The sequence below is a fragment of the Gossypium hirsutum genome, chromosome A12, assembly GCF_007990345.1.
Source record: "Gossypium hirsutum isolate 1008001.06 chromosome A12, Gossypium_hirsutum_v2.1, whole genome shotgun sequence".
NCBI lineage: Eukaryota > Viridiplantae > Streptophyta > Magnoliopsida > Malvales > Malvaceae > Gossypium > Gossypium hirsutum.
The window spans coordinates 68,675,123-68,688,638 of NC_053435.1; positions in this window are offsets into that span (position 1 = coordinate 68,675,123).

A 13,516-nucleotide genomic window follows, 5' to 3' on the forward strand; every position below is an offset into this window, starting at 1 on the left:
CATGTCAAATTCCCCATTTTTAAGTAAGTGGCCGGCCATGATGATGGTTGATTAGCCATATATACATTTTATATTAATATTATAATAGTTAATGGCTTAAATTATGAAATAAAAAAATTAACTAAAATAAGAAAAAATGATAAAAAGAAAAACAAAGTGTTTTGTTCATCTTCTTCCATAGCTTAGTCGAAACTCAAAGAAAGAAAAAGAACGCTTGTTGTTCGGTCATTGTAGATCAAAAAAAATCCAAGGTAAGTTCATGGTAGTTTGCTTATATCTTGATGTTTATGAGTTCCTTTCTTGGTTCTACCTCAAACCCATGAAGTATATTTTTGATTTTTGGTGTTGTTGGAGGTTTCGGTCATGGGTAGAAAAACTATAGATTTTAAGATTTATGATAGAAGTTAATGAGTGAGAGTTGGATAGATATTATGATGTTAAAATTCATGGGATTATAAGCTTGTAAGTTTGATGGTGAAATTTATGCTTTGTGAGGGTAAATGGTTTAAAAGGAGCATTCGGCCATGATGTAAAATTATGATGAAGTGATGTTAAATGCTTTGAATATTGAGTATATATTGTTATAAGTTGAATTTAAGGTTTGTTAAATTGTCTTTGTCATTGCCGAATGTGTGTATAGTTAAAGAAAATTTTTTAATGTGCTTAGTTAATTGATATTAGGTTAATGGTGTGTGTATAAATTATTTAAAATATAAACTTCGTATGAGTATTAAATGTTGTATATGAATTCGGCCTTGGGAGAAATTTTAGAATAAAATACTTGAATGTTAAATAGGTCATTGCTTTAATGACTAAATATGCCAAAGGCTAATGCATGGACTAGTTGATCAATATGTGTTAAAGGAACGTGGATAAATATCTATTTGATGAGCTATATATTCAGCTATATGGTTAAGATATGTATATGAAAATATGATAAGCCATATGAGTTTTGTGTTTGTGTATGTGAACTAGGTATACAATGAATATTCGGCTATGAAGGTTAAAGGTTAAGTCATAGGAATTTTGGTGATATACATATTCGGTCATTAGGGTTATATGTACTTTGGCTATGTGGGTTATGTGTTAAGGTAAGTTACTTATTTGATATGTGTATTCGGTCATAAAGGCGTACATAAAGAAATGTTAAATTAATTGTATTAAATTGCTTAATGTAATTAAAAATGTGTATGACCATTTTGTACTTGAGCTAAAAGTAGCTATATGACCTATTAAATTTCTTGTCATACTTGGCCATAAACTAGCATGATGGGACTTTAATAAGTTAAATTTGTTTGAATTAGCTCAAGAGCATAGAGAACCAAGGTTGGACAGAGGAAAAGAGAAAGTAGTTGAATAGCCAATCTGAGACTGTTCGAAAGTTTTAAGTAGTTAAACATAAATAATATTCGATAATGACATGACATATTATGAGAATTAAGTATTACTTGTAATGTATGTATATGGCTGAATGGCAAATATAATATGGAAGTAAAATGTGATATGCTTTTATGATCAAATGATAAGTGTTAGATGAATATGAGTGAGATGTTATGTGTAAACTATCAAATGATAAGTGTGAATGATGAAATGAAATAAAAGTGATTAAAATGTAGGATGATATATTCGAATGATGCTAGTACCTAATTTGGTGTGATTGTGTTATATGAAACTTGTTGATTTGAATACGTACGGTACTATTCGGGCCTTTGAGCCTAGCAGGCTATGATGCCGGTGAGATACTATTTGGGCCTTTGAGCCTAGCAGGCTATAATGCCAGTGAGATACTATTCAGGCCTTCGAGCCTAGCAGGCTATAATGCCGGTGAAATGATATCGGGTATAATGCAAGTGAAATGATATCGGGCTTCGAGCCTAGCAGGCGAAATGCCGGTGGATGAATTCGGATTTAAAACCTAGCAGGCTTAAATGCCGGTGATTTGATAAAATTCTAAGACTAAGATACCTCATGTTAGAACGACAAATGAATACATTCAATACGTTAAGTTGGCCAGGTATGTATTATGTACTTATATGTGAGTTTGATTTGAATTGAATCATAAGTGTATAATATGATACATATGTGAATAAATGTTATAACTATATCTATGATCATGATACATTCAGTCAAAGTGTGAAAGTATGTGAAAGCATTTTGATTTATTTATGTTATATGAATTCAGATTAAGTGAAATAAGAATGCTAAATGTGCATTATGTGCTTGTGTATATTCGGCCAAATGGCAATATACCTAGAAAATGGCCTCTTGAGAAATTGAATGATCGAAGTATAATTGAGTTTATTTTTTTGCATTGCTTAAAACTTACTAAGCTTATGAAAGCTTACTCCGTTTGTTACGTTTCTCTATTTTATAGATTGTTGACTCCAGTCACCTGCTCGGGGGGGATTGTCAGCAACTCGTCACACTATCTATCATTTTGGTACTACTATGTTTTGGAGCTAGTATGGTAACTTTTGAGATGTTTTGAGATGTTGTTGTATATAAGCCATGTGAATATGGAAACTTTTGAATGTCGATATAGTCTGAATTTCGATCTTTGATTGTGTTTGGCTATGCATATAATTGCTAATGAACTTATGTAAATGTGAATGTACAAATGTAGTGTTTTGGATTGGTAACTCTTCATAACCCACTCCGGCGACGGATACGGGTTATAGGGGTGTTACAACATGGGCACGGACACGGTTGTGTGTCCCTATTTTGAATGTCCACACGGCCTGAGACACGAGCATGTGTCTCAGTCGTGTGAGTCACACCGTCGTGTGACCCCTACAGTTCAAAATTTTCAACTCTTTTCCTAAAATTTCCAAATGTTTTCAATTTAGTCCTGGACTGCTTTCAATGTATTTTTAGGGCCTCGAAGGCTCGATTAGGGGACATTACGAATGTATTTGAATGTAATTAGATTATGTTTGTATTGATGTATGAATTGAATGGTTTACTATTCTGTTAGTCCGGTAGTATTCTATAACCCTATTCTGGTGACATATATGGGTTAGGGGTGTTACAACCAAGACACTTATTTCCTATAAATACGATCATTATTCCATGAGAATTCTCTCACCAACTATTCTACCTTTAGGTCTTTGTTCTTAGTCAAGTTCGTAACACCCAGGGTAGGCCTTTGTCCTATTAAGGTTGATTGTCCATAAAGCTAGGTTTGCTTGCATGTGTGAATTCTGTAAGTTCTGTCTGCTTAGTAATTTATGTGTTTAGGTATGTTGTGAACCAGTTGGATCATCTACCAGCAAGGATAAAAATAAAACTACGCTTGTTTGGTTTCTCAATTTTGTGATGAATGATCTGGGATTCCTCATAAGTATGTTCGTTATTATGTTTAAAAAATGTGAGTGGTTAAGAAATTACTTTAAGTATGCTATCTGTTATAATTTTCAAGAATTTTGTTTTCAAAATTAAGTTTTCTACAAAACCCTATTTTTAACTCCGATAGTTTGTTTTCAAGGTTAAGTTTTCAAGATGTGTTTTAAATATATATTTTATGCGAGCTCTAGCCTATGTTTTTAAGAAACGTTTTTAACATACTATTTTATAAACTATGTTTTCATGACTTTTGTGCGAGCTCTTTACAAGTGTTTTCCAATAAGCTCTCTATACAAGTTCTATGTGATAAGATTCTATGCAAGCTCCTTTGTGAGTCTAGCTCCCTATGCGAGCTCTCTGTGATATGTCTATGTCTGTGCTCCTTTGAGAATCATAATGGATATATTGGTATACCAAAGGATTATGAGTACTCACCTTTCAATTTTGTGATTTTGGCCATTGAGGCCCTAGTATATATGGAGAGATAAGGGAATGTCGAGCTATTCTTTATTCACCAAGACAGTTGGTGCACAGGGGAGTGTATTGCTTTGTGCTACACTTATGGCACATGTTATAAGGATTCTTTGAGTCATTCAGAGGTGTTATAAAGAGATCCACATACCCAACGAGACAAAGTATTGATAACTATAGGCGAGAACATATCTTATATTCCTCAACCCTTCTATTAAGACAAGATTGTGAACGTGTTTCATGCTATATAAGACCTACTTTTCGAACAAACACAAGCTAAGTTTTTAAGATTTATTTTCAGAAACACATACAAATCTATTTTACAAACTTATGTTTTTTTACAAGATTTGCAAATCGGGTCTCACAACCTCACCCATGAACCCAGCACATGAAACAATTTTTAAGACTAAGTCTTCTTTCTGTTCTAATCTCTATTTTAAAAGCATACCTTGTAGATTCTTGATTATTCACTAAGTTTGCAATGAATTCACCCACTCTTTTGTTACTTCGCGAGTAAGTAGGTCGTGGATAGCAATGGCGAAGTAGATGACATGGCGAGGCTCACCTCTAAACAGATACTAGGGAACTTGGAAAATAGGAAATGGGGTTTTGTTTTGTATGTATTTAATTATCTGTTATTAAAATAATTTCTTTTAATGTTTAAGTTTATTTTATCTTTGCGAACCATGCCTTAGAATATTTTATTATCCTTTATTAAAAATAAAGTTGATGTTTGTTCATGCATGAATGTTACGTTGATTTACTATTAAAATGTGTGAGTTAGAATTATTGCTAACTACTATTTCCTACGACCCCTATATGTTTGCGATTCCAAAAATTACGTGCTTGAGAACCCATATATGTATTTATGCGAACCCTATTAAAGTATGAAAACCCATGGATGTAGGAAGAATAAAATGTGGGGTGGAGGAAGAAAAGGGAGGAAAGATTCCTAGCTCATGACAACTAAAAATGGGCAGCAATGAGGGGTTAACCAAGGATATGTTGAATTAATTAAAAAAATACCCAAGGGGGATTCGAACTTGGGTCTCAAGGGAAAGCTACACTACTCTTAACCACTTCGTCAAAACTAGATCTTATTCATAAACTAACAATAACTAAATAAAAATTAGGCGTGATATTTTATTCTGTTACAGTCTACTACAGGTTCACTATTTTTCAACTAGTCCATTCATAATATTGCATCAAATTAATCAAAAGGGAGGCTATGAGGTTGGCTGATGTAACATCTCGCCCGGCGAAGTGTAGTACTCGATTATTGTTAATTGAACTAGGGCTCATAGTGTGACCCCCGAGTAAGGAAAGGGTTAGAAATTTATCAAGTATTTAAATACTGTGAATGTGCCCTAGGGCAAAATCCTGGTTTAGGCAAGCTTTGAGGTTTGGTGGACTCTTCGTTAGAGTATACGCTGCCCCAACAGATAGATGAAAATAGTGAGACATATTGTTAAACCCCTGGTCTAATAATAACGATCAATATATTAGTATCTTATTCTCTGATTTAACTATTTAGTTGGCCTAATGAGGACTAGTCGAGATTGGACAATTTTTTTTTGAAAATGAAAGGACATGCTTTTAAGATGAGAGAGAAAACTATTAGTCATGGGTACCGAAGGAAATTTAGTGGAGGGAAAGTAAGCTTGTCCACTATGTTTTCCTACCGTTTTCACCCATATAAAGCAAACATTAGCTTCATAAACAGGTTCTATATTTTCTCAAAAAATTCATACTTCCTTTCAGTAGTCTTTTCTACGCTTTTTGGGAAAACAAAAAAGCCAAGACCTATTTAGAGGGTTAAAGTTCGTTGTAATCAACCAAATTCACCATTATGAAACCTAGGAAACAATGATGAAAATCTAGTTGTTTTCGTGATTGTTTATAGGACCTTATCGTCTCATGCTTTAGGGACAGACTAATGATTTAGGAAAGGAAACTCCAGATTCTGGGTTTCGTGATTAAGTTCTCTTGAAAGCATGTTTAGTTCTTTTGAAAATCATGATCTGATAAGTTAACTATTTATGTTGTAGCTCAAGAAACTCCCAAAAGCTCTCAAGACAAGGGCAAGGGACCTATTGTTTTGTTTCTAATGTATCTTCTAGTGACTTTCTTCATACCTTGAATGTGCATTATACATGCTTGGTTCAAGGTAAGTTTACCTGACTGATGAAAGGCCTAGCTTTGCATGTCTGTGTAAGAAATAAGACGGGCCTTACTTCATCCTAAGTCATTTCCCACTTTACTCTAAGAAAGGAACTATATGGTCAAAACAAAAGAAGTGAATTTAAGGCGTTTCCTTCATTGCAAAAACCAATGAACTAGTAGATCGAGATACTTGAGCGATGTTATGTAGCCTATGGTAAGGCAAGTATAATGCAAACCAGATTTGCAAAACGTAAAAGAGGAAAAAGGAATGAATGTTACAATCTTTGAAACATGGACTACGGTTTTGGATAGCAAGAAGAAAGTTGTATCCATAATGCATGGGCGTAGTGTACAGGCCAAAGTGAGTCTTACTCTATTAACGTCTATGCAAGTTCAATATTCACCAATAGGCGAGCTACTTGAAGTTAGTTTACACGATGTCTTCACCAATGGGTGAATTGAAAGTCCCACTGAGTTGGAAAGAGCCCCTCTATTTGTGTGACATATAGATATTTTGGTGTTGCTTTGGAACTCACTAAGTTCTATGAACTTACTCCATTTATCTTCCCTGCTCAAGATCATTGAAGAAATAAAGAAACCTTTAAGGTCTACGCTGGAGGATATATTATATGTGAGGCTTATAGTGATTTTGTATTATGCATGACAAATGAGAGTGGCATCAAGGCTTGAAATATGAGAAACAATATTTTGTAACTAAAATTGTATCCACCAAATGGCGCCCTCTCCTTAGATCTTTACAATGAACTTTTGTGTTTTAAAGGTGTTTAGGCCCTTAAGTTTAAAAGTTTTATTTATTACTGGTATAGCAAATACCTTTTGTTCTTTTGTGAACTTGAGATTTCACCAATTTCGTTACAGTAAAGAAAGGCTTCAAAATTGTACCACACCATTCCTGGATCCTCCTCAAGGATCGGGGATAGGGTGCTATAAGTTTTGGTATCATATCCTAGGTTTTTTTCAATTTTTAGATAAATCGAATTGTTGTCACGACACTATCATGCATAATACACCTCTAGCTTAGTCTTTAGTGATTTGTACTAAGATAATTTCTCTTTTATAGCAAATAAGAAGAATGTTTGAAAGTTCAAGAGAGGCGATTGGTGAGGATATAGAAAGCCATGTCCCCACCCAAGAAAAGGCTACTACAACCAACAATAACAACGCCGAGAATGCAGGGAATGCATTCATAAATTGTTTTTCGCCATAATAACCCAATTATTTGAGTAGTTCATCGAATTGAACCTAAGCATCATCCTTAGTAGCCTCAGCAACCACAATATCCTTCACAACCACACCTAGAGGTAGTGTGCCCAATGCCACCTGTTCTACCTAAACTTGCACCTATAGTAGCCTCCCTTAGGTTTATCCTGTCTAAGAGATTCAGAAAAGATGAGCAAAAGAATTTTTGGGAGATAAAGGAGATGACCCCACTACGGTGGAGCAATGGTTGTCTTGGTTAGGAAAGGTTATTAAGGAGTAGTGCAATGAAGGGGATAGCGTAACGCCCCTTACCCGTGTTCAACACCGAAATAGGGTACGAGGTATTACCAAAACATAACACATACCATTAAACAAAACCGAGATAGAAATATGTCATCCAATTAGATAATGTATCATTATAACATATGTCTTGAACAATATTAGCCAACTTCAATGGCTTTGTACAAAATAATTGGTCACATATTGTAACCAATATTTTAAACCTAGGAAATTATGACACGTAACAAAATAACGAAGCCTACTATACATGCCATAATTCAAAATGTTTAGTTCAAATACCTAAAAGTATTGATAGTGCGGGCAGATCTTCAACGATCCTTAACTCCTGTGCAAGTTGGACGACACTATAAGACAAAAGAGAGAAAAGAAAGTAAGCTTATAGCTTAGTAAGTAAGTATGTAAATAATAATTAAAGAATCTAATATGTTAACACAATAACTCAAGTGTATCTACTTTTAATTTCACTATTTACTCCACTTTGATCAAGCTGTCACTCCTGCGTCATGTTCACTAAATAAATCATAACTCAAGTTAAAAAACTCGAAATTCAAATACGTAAAATTTTACCAAAACTAGACTCATATTACATCTTACTAAAATTTTTATAGAATTTTTTGTCCAGCCAATTAGTACAGTTTATTAGGTAAAATTTCCCCAGTTATATAGCTCGACGGATCTGACCTCTGCTCACTACAAATTGATTTTCTCCCAGTAAAAAAGTCAAATAGCCATGAAATTTATTTCATTTAAAACTATACTCAATAAGGAATCTAAGCATATAAACTATATTTCTTAATTATGTTTGTACAATTTTTAATGATTTATCAAAGTCAGAACCGGGGATCACATAGTCATTCTGAACAAGTCACACACAAATATAAATATCTCAAAATATAGAGTTCCTTTACTTTCTCTGTTTCTCTTACATGAGAATAGACTCATTATGCTTTAATTTAATATCTCATTCAGCCTCTAATTAAATTCCTACTCTTTTTGGTGATTTTTCAAATTCTCGTCACTGCAACTATCCAAAACAGTATTATTGTAAATTCACTTTCACACTTTCTTTGTATTAACCTCATTTAGCATACATATCACAATTCATTTTCACCACATTTCATACATCACAAGTATAGGTCCATGGTTACAATGTCACCGTAAAATCATCCCGTTGAACACTTCGGATCAATTCTCGATACTTGGTGGTTTCAGCACACAGCTCCACCCATCATATTTCATATAATTCAGCTCTCTTGTACACATGGTCAACACTTAGTACCACCCATGTGACCTAACCAATTTATCTTGTAGCTCTCTTGTCCATATGGTGTCCTTCACTTGGGATCACACATGTGACCTAGCTACATTTATCTCTCCCGTAGCTCTCTTGTCTACATGGGATACATCCCGTATCACACATGTGACCTAGCTACTACATAGTATCTTGTAGCTCTCTTGTACACATGATGTGCACTCAGCACCATACATGTGACCTAGCTACATTCCATCTATATTATTTAATCTTTTCGAATGTTCAATCGAGATTTCTCTCTCTATTACTTATTTTCATTCTTTCAATAGTCGATTTATGCTTCAAAATCAGCTAAAATATATATAATAGGCTGAAATATAAGAATGTAAATGAAGTTAATGTATTATTTACATACAAACTTACCTTGGTGCAAAATATGGGAATTTTGCAATTTAGTCCAAAATCTTTTCTTTCCCCCGTTCGAGGTCGATTCCATGCCTTTCTTGATCTATAACAACACATTTAGCTTATTTAACACTCATACTATTTATTTCAATCCAAAAATCACATTATGGAAAAATTACATTTTTGCCCCCTAACTTTTACAAAATTATGATTTTGCCCCTAGGCTCGGAAATTTAATTTCAGCCCTTATTCTTATGTTTTATGACATGCTGAAAATTTTTCTCTTCTATGACAACATCAAATTCTCACTCTAACACATAGTTTTGAACAATAGGTATTTTTACCGATTATGCCGTTTTGTTCGTTTTTGCTAAAAATTGCTTAGAAAATATCATTCTCCTAACTTCAAACATTCATATTCTACCATCAAACATCAAAATACATGCACATAATTCATGGGTAAATTTTTAAACATAAACCCTAACTCGAAATAATGGTAGAAATAGGTAGACCGAGCTACGATGATTTCAAAAATGTAAAGAACATTAAAAACGGGGCTTGAATGCACTTACTATTGAGCTTGAAAGCTTGGAAGAACCCTAGCTATGGAGAACATGTAAGTTTCGGTCAAGCTTAAATGAAGATGAACACATTTTTTTGTTATTTTTCCAATTTTATTTCATTTAATATACAAATGACCAAAATGCCCTTACTACTAAACTTTCTAAAAATTCCATCCATGTCCAAATTTTTGTCCATATAAAGTATAATGTTCTAATTTCCATTTAAGGACCTCTACTTAAAACCCCCATTTCAATCAAGTACTTTATGAACTAGAACATACACATTTTTCACCTATTTCAATTTAGTCCTAAACGTCAAATTAAACACCCAATCCATAAAATTTCACAACGAAATTTTCACACAATTATGCAATCATAATATAAACACTAAAACTAAATCAAAATAAATTTTTCAACCTCATATTCGTGGTTTCTAAACCACTATTCTATTTTGGCCCTAAATTGGGCTGTTACAACTCTCCCCTCCTTTAGGGATTTTCGTCCCTGAAAATCTTACCAGTAAAGAGATTTGGGTACTATTTTCTCATGGCTTCCTCCAGTTCCCACGTAGCTTCTTCTACTCCATGTCTTTGCCATAACACTTTCACTAAAGCTATACTTTTCTTTCTCAACTGTTTTACTTCTCGAGCCAAAATCTTAATCGGTTCCTCATCATAGGTCAAGTCCAATCGAATCTCAATTTTTGTTGGAGAAATCACATGTGAAGGATCAGAACGATAACGTCGCAACATTGATACATGAAACACGTTATGAACTCTTTCTAATTCTTCCGGTAATGCCAACCGATATGCCACTGGTCCAATCCTCTCAATAATCTCGTACGGCCCAATAAAACGCGGACTCAACTTGCCTTTTCGGCTAAATCTTAGAATCTTCTTCCATGGTGACACCTTCAAGAACACTTTTTCACCCACCTGAAATTCAATCTCTTATCTTTTTAAATCCGCATATGACTTTTGTCGATCTGAAGCACCTTTCAAGCAATCACGAATTATTTTTACTTTCTCTTCGGTTTCTTTAACTAAATCAACTCCGTGAATCTGTTTCTCACTAAGTTCGGTCCAATTTAAGGAGTCCGACACTTGCGACCATACAAGGCTTCGTACGGTGCCATCTGTATACTTGACTGAAAACTGTTATTATAGGCAAATTCAACCAAAGATAGATATTTCTCCCAACTACCTTCAAATTCTAAAACACAGCATCTAAGCATATCTTCGAGTACCTGGATTACTCTTTCTGACTGCTCATCTGTTTGTGGATGAAACGCCGTACTAAAATCCAATTTTGTACCCAAAGCTTCTTGTAACTTTTTTCAAGAATCTCGAGGTAAACCTCGAATCTCTATCTGATATTATAGACATAAGTACCCCATGCAACCTCACAATTTTAGCAATATATAATTCAGCTAATTTATCAAGTGAGTAATCGGTACGTACCGGTATAAAGTGAGCCGACTTTGTTAACCTATCAACCACTACCCAGACAACATCCTTCTTTTTAGGAGTCAGAGGCAAACAGGTTACAAAATCTATGGTAATCCTATCCCATTTCCACTCAGATACCATTACCAGTTGGAGGAATCCTGAAGGCACTTGATGCTCAGCTTTTACTTGTTGACAGATCAAACACTTGGTTACAAATTCAGAAATGTCCCTTTTCATACCTCCTCACCAATACAACTTCTTTAAATCATTATACATTTTTGTGCTACCAGGGTGAACCGACAAACAACCACTATGCGCCTCATGTAATATTTTCTGAATCAATTCATCATTTTTCGGTACACATATCCTATCTCGAAACATCAAACAGTCATCCGGTCCAACTCGAAAATCTGAGTTGTAACCCCATTCGCACTGAGTTCTCTTGGTTCGCAACTCACTATCATTCTTTTGAGAAACACAAATTTGCTGGAAAAATAACGGTTTAACCCTCATCTCTACCAAGATTGACCCATCATCAGACAATGCTAACCTCGTATTCATGGCTCTCAAAGTAAAAAGAGATTTCCTGCTTAAGGCGTCAGCAACTACATTTGCTTTTCTCGGATGATAATCAATCACTAGCTCATAATCCTTCAATAATTCAAGCCATCTCCACTGTCGTAGATTCAAATCCTTTTGATTCATCAAATACTTCAAAATTTTGTGATCGGTAAAAATTCGGCATTTTTCACCATACAAATAATGTCGCCAGATCTTCAAGGCAAAGGCAATAGCGGCCAACTCCAAATCATGTGTAGGATAGTTCTTCTCATGTGGTTTTAACTGTCTCGAGGCATAAGCTACCACTTTACCCTCTTGCATCAGCACACATCCAAGGCCTGTCAATGATGCATCACTATAAATTATGAACTCCTTCCCTGGCTCGGGCTGTACTAAAATTGGTGCTTCAGTCAATCGTGCTTTCAACTTTTCAAAATTCTGTTGACATTTATCAGTCCATTCAAACTTAACATTCTTTTACAGAAACTTAGTCTTAGGAGAGGCAATCATCAAAAATCCCTCGACAAAACGTCTATAATACCCGGCCAAGCCTAAAAAGCTTCTAACCTCGGATACATTCTTTGGTGGTTTCCAATCAACGATCGCAGAAATTTTGCTCAGATCCACCCGAATACCATCACCTGAGACTATATGTCCCAAAAATCTGACTTCACGAAGCCAGAACTCACTTTTACTAAACTTAGCAAACAATTTCTTTTCTCTCAAGATCTGCAATATGGTTCTCAAGTGTTCGGCGTGCTTAGACTCATCCCGAGAATAAATTAGAACGTCATCTATGAACACTACTAAAAACTTATCCAAATATGGCCGAAAGATTTGGTTCATCAAGTCCATAAATATAGCTGGAGCATTTGTTAAGCCGAAAGGCATCACAAGGAACTCATAATGTCCATACCTTGTCCTAAAGGCGGTTTTCAGCACATCCGACTCTTTAACCTCAACTGGTAGTAACCGGACCTCAAATCTATCTTTGAAGACACTGTTGCCCCCTTTAACTGATCGAATAAATCATCAATCCTCAGTAACGGGTACTTGTTCTTTATAGTCACCTTATTGAGCTGATGGTAATCAATGCAAAGCCTCATTGAGCCATCCTTCTTCTTTATGAACAATACAGGAGCAACCCAGGGAGAGAAACTCAGTCTCACAAATCCCTTTTCTGTTAACTCTTGCAACTAAGACTTCAGTTCTTTTAATTCATTCGGAGCCATTCTATATGGAGCAATCGAGATCGGTGCAGTCCCCGACAACAAATCAATGGCAAACTCTATCTCTTTGTTCGGAGGCAATCCACGTAATTCCTCTGGAAATACATCTGAAAATTCACAGACTATTGGTGTTGATTCAAGCTTCAATTCAGATAGCTCAGTATTCATTACATAGGCTAGATAAGCTTCACACCCTTTCCTCATGTATTTCTGTGCAGACATGTGTGAAATCACCATAGGCAATTTATTTGATTCATCTGTTTCAACCCACAGAATTTCACCATTTTCACATTTCAACTCTAGTGTTTTCTACTTACAATCTACCTTGGCATCATACAATGTCAGCCAGTCCATTCCCGAAATAACGCCAAACTTATCAAATGGTAACAGCATCAGATTAGCCAGAAAATAGTGACCTTGAATCATTAATGGGCAATTCTTGCAAACCTTATCAACTAGCATATATTGGCCTAAGGGGTTTGACACTTTAATCGTAAACTCAGTAAACTCAACAAGCAACTTCTTATTAGATACTAAATTCATACAAATATAGGAATGAGT